This window comes from Cibotium barometz, chromosome 7, assembly GCF_041138505.1.
Source record: "Cibotium barometz isolate CiBa-2024 chromosome 7, ASM4113850v1, whole genome shotgun sequence".
Lineage (NCBI taxonomy): Eukaryota > Viridiplantae > Streptophyta > Polypodiopsida > Cyatheales > Cibotiaceae > Cibotium > Cibotium barometz.
Window position 1 is genome coordinate 59,597,184 of NC_141052.1, and position 4,081 is coordinate 59,601,264.

Below are 4,081 nucleotides of genomic sequence, written 5' to 3' on the forward strand. Positions count from 1 at the left end.
CAATCATCAAGAGAGTGGACAAGCTCAGAACTATTGAAAGAAGATAGAATTAGAGATTGATGAAGGAACCTTGGGGTCAATTAATTAAAAAAGGATAAATCTCATCACTAAATCAAGATGAAATGCATTTGGCCAACTTGAGCTCTTTGAGCCCTAAAGGGACCAAACCTGTAGAATCCTATCTAGGAAGCTAATATTTAAGATACTAAATCCACATGCAAATACTTATTCAAGTCTCTCAAAGACAAACATGCCAAGGAAATAGTAGGGCATGCAAAAGATGAAAGTGGTAGGGTTCTTAGAGATCCCTACTTTATGGTTGAAAAATGGGTGGATTTCTTGGTGGGAAAGACCTTGAGTCAAAAGGAAGAAAATTTTGACAATAGGTTCTTAGAGACCCTAATAGGTACTTTTGCATGCCAAGTCAATAGTAAGGCATGCAAAAGATGAAAGTGGTAGGGTTCTTAGATACCCCTACTTTAAATGGAATTGAAAAATGGGTGGATTTCTTGGGAAAGACCTTGAGTCAAAAGGAGGACAATTTTAACAATAGGTTCTACTTTATGGTTAAAAAATGAACGAATTTCTTGGGAAAAACATTTAGTCAAAAGGAATACATTTTTTACGATAGGTTTAGAGCCACAAAAAAGGCTCTTGGTTATCATCTAAAGGAAGATTTCTCTTGATCAAGTTGAATGGGTGGAAAGACCTATTGAACATGATGAATGTCTTCTTGCTCTAAAACAATGGGAAGGGATTAATCTATAAGGTGGATTGACCATGATGAATGTTTTTTTGCTCTAAAAATTTTGGGAAGGGATAAATCCTCAAGGTGGAATGGTTTATTGGCCATGATGAATGTCTTCTTGGTGCAGGCACAAATCCCCAAGGTGGAATGTTCTATTTGTTGAAGTTTTTATTGAATTTTTATCCAAGAATTCGGGATAGGGAAAGGTTAGTAAGAGTGTGTCATAAAGTTTCTCCCAAAGAAGAATAATTCTTGTGAATCCTTTACCCATTGAATACCCATTACCCTGCTCATAGTCATTTACAAGAGTTTGGCATTTATATTGGCAAAAAGGGGGCAGTAATAAAACTTTTCCCAAAGAAGACTGCTTGTGAGTCTGAAATACCAAACATTTCAGACTCACAAGGCTTGTTAAGGTTTGTTTATTGTAATGTATGATGATATATATATATATATATATATATATATATATATATATATATATATATATATATATATTTGTGGTGATTATCCATGTGGGACTTGACATTTGGTATGCCATTAGTGCTCACTAGGAAGGCGCTTGCACAAGAAGCTAATGCTTATGTGAATAGTTTCTCATGGGGTAGACGGTAGCTTGGGAAGCTTGTATGAGCTGCTTGGCGACGGCTTTCTATGGCTTTATGTGATGATTTGACTCCAAATATCTTATTTCACGTGAAGGGCTCCAATGAATTCTATGTAATATTATGTATTGGGTGTGAGAATGAGTGGAGTGTTCATGTGTCTAATTTATAAGTACATTGGTATTGGTTATAGTGCTAAATGTGTATAGAATTGATAATGAACCATAAAATAGGAGTGAGCAGGGCCTTTGTGTGGGCTCTATGGTTGAGCCTATTTTCCAAGTCAACAAATCTTTGAATTAAGAAATCAAGAAATTGTGTGCTTTCTAGATTTAGGGTTAGCAGAGAACGCATTGGTTATGGGGGATCGAAGAGATTCATGGCAGGTGATGCAGTAGAGAGAGAGTGAAGAGATGATAAGATTCAAGAGAGATGATTTGCACGACTCAAATAGGAATGATTAGATGTTGTGTTCCAAATTCATCGAGTACAATGCCTTTTTGTAGGCATAAAGCCTTATCTTTGACTAAATTTAATCACACACACACACACACACACACAAACTAATGACATGTGGCATACCTTATCTTATCCACTGATAAGAGGTGATCCATATGCAAACAAACACATGAACATAAGGACTATTTCACACACATGAAGCTCCAATTATCTAATAGACACATGTCAAAATTAACCAATAAGCACAAAGTGATAGTGACATATGTGCTTAGGAAATCCAAAATTGAACTCTTCTTCTATTCTCAATGTAACTCTTGAGAAGAGAGTGACAAATCCTTCTTGCTCACTTGTAATGTATATACTAGTATATTAGTATATTAAGTCATAGAGCTTTACCCTCACTCTTATAGCTTATCACTTTCCTACTAGATGTGTGATTTGATTATTAGTAATGGAGTTATAGTTTCCTCAGGTATTAATGGTGATTTTCTAACTTAGTAAGCTTGTCGACATATATAATGTGACTTGTGCTTGTGTTAATGTTCTCTCTTATTGTCTACTCATTACCTCTTCTAGCATGTGTCTAATTGCTCATTATACTAGTTTGACAATGTACACCCAACAAGGTCATAAATGAGGAGCCCTAGAATTTTGATTGGTGAGATTGTACATATTTGTGTTTTGTTGCTGGGACCTCGTTAAATTCAAGGGAGAAAGAGAGGAGATTTACCTCAAAGTCATCGATTTGGGTTCTTTACCACCACCATCATCGATTGAAGTGGACTTCTTTCGTGTGGGGAATTTAAAGGCACTACAAAAGCCAAGATCTTCTCGTTAAACAGGCAATCAGGGACTAGCCAACGTTGAAGCTTGGACGTAGCATTGGTTTTTGTTGGCTTAGTTGGCTTCTTGCACTTGGGGGGTGGAGATCACCGTTTTGGGATCGAGAGTTCTATGTTACCATCATAGAATCCCTGAGCGATAAGAAGATGCTTGGGTGCACCCACCACTGATTGTCATGGGGTAAAGGTAAGAGGTCCGCGGGGGGGGGGGGCTTGCAATGTGGGTGGTCGAGGCTATAGAGTTGAGGGGTAATGTCGACGACGACAAGGCTTGATTATCATTGGTGGATGGTGTCGATAGTGGCCGATCGACCAGTTTTGGTGAGTCATAGGGTGTGGGAACAGGGGAGACTACCGGTGATGAGGATGGGGCGGGATGAGTAAGGGCAATCATTGGGGGTGAGGGTGTGTGTATGATTTCCTATTGGGGACACAAGAGGATTGTGGCCTTTTGGCCATTATCTGCCATGGTGGCTGTCTTTTCACGCCAATTAATTTGGCAGTGAGTGGCATCAATCCACTCTTTTCCAATGATAATCTGGCCTTGGAGTTCTCGTGCATCAATAACATGAAATCTGCACTCCAACTTGTTATTCCCAATAGAAATTTTAAGAATTAACGACCCAACACTCACTAAAACGCATTTCGTGTGATATTTAAATGTAAGTGTCTTCTTTTGTTAGTGTCTTCTTTTGTAAGTGTCTTCTTTTGTTAGTGTGGGTTTTCCAAGAGCTTTCCACACCTCCAAGAATATGAGATTAGTGCAGACCATAGGATATATGTGGGCTTGCCACCGTTGTAGACCATTCGCACTCAAGAGTCCAATCCATATGCTTGGTGGGTTGAGGTTTGGTGGTAGTTCAAGGGCAGCGGAAGGCTTACCAGTTATTGTGGGGGGGGTGTGCGAATACCCTTTGTGGAAGTTGTCGGTGGTGGACATAGAGGAATAGATTCGAGGCACTCCCCATCCTAGAGGATCATTGTTACCTTGCCGTGGGGGAGCTTTAGGGTAGTTGTGTTGTCAGTGGAGTTGATTGTACTTATAGCATTCTAGACCCAGCTTCCTCCAAGGATGACTGCTTCTTTTATATTACCTGTGGGAACCACATAGAACTTACAAGCCAATGGGTTAGAGACAGTTTGGACAGTTTGTGTAAAGGACCCAAGGCTTTGTATGTGTTGTACACCCGAAAATTGAACTTTGGCATGGGCAGTTTTAGGAGATGGTTTGCCTAGAGAGACCCATGTTTTCGATGGCAAAAGATTATGGCTAGCTGTGGGTGACAGCAAGGCACTTTTTCTTTGCATATTTCTACAAATGGAAAAATCTATCCAGACTCTAGGGTGGTTGTTTCATGTTGAGGAGCTACACTTACATTGAGGGTGTTAAGCGAGGCAATGGCCTTATAGGGTTTAGGAATGGTTTA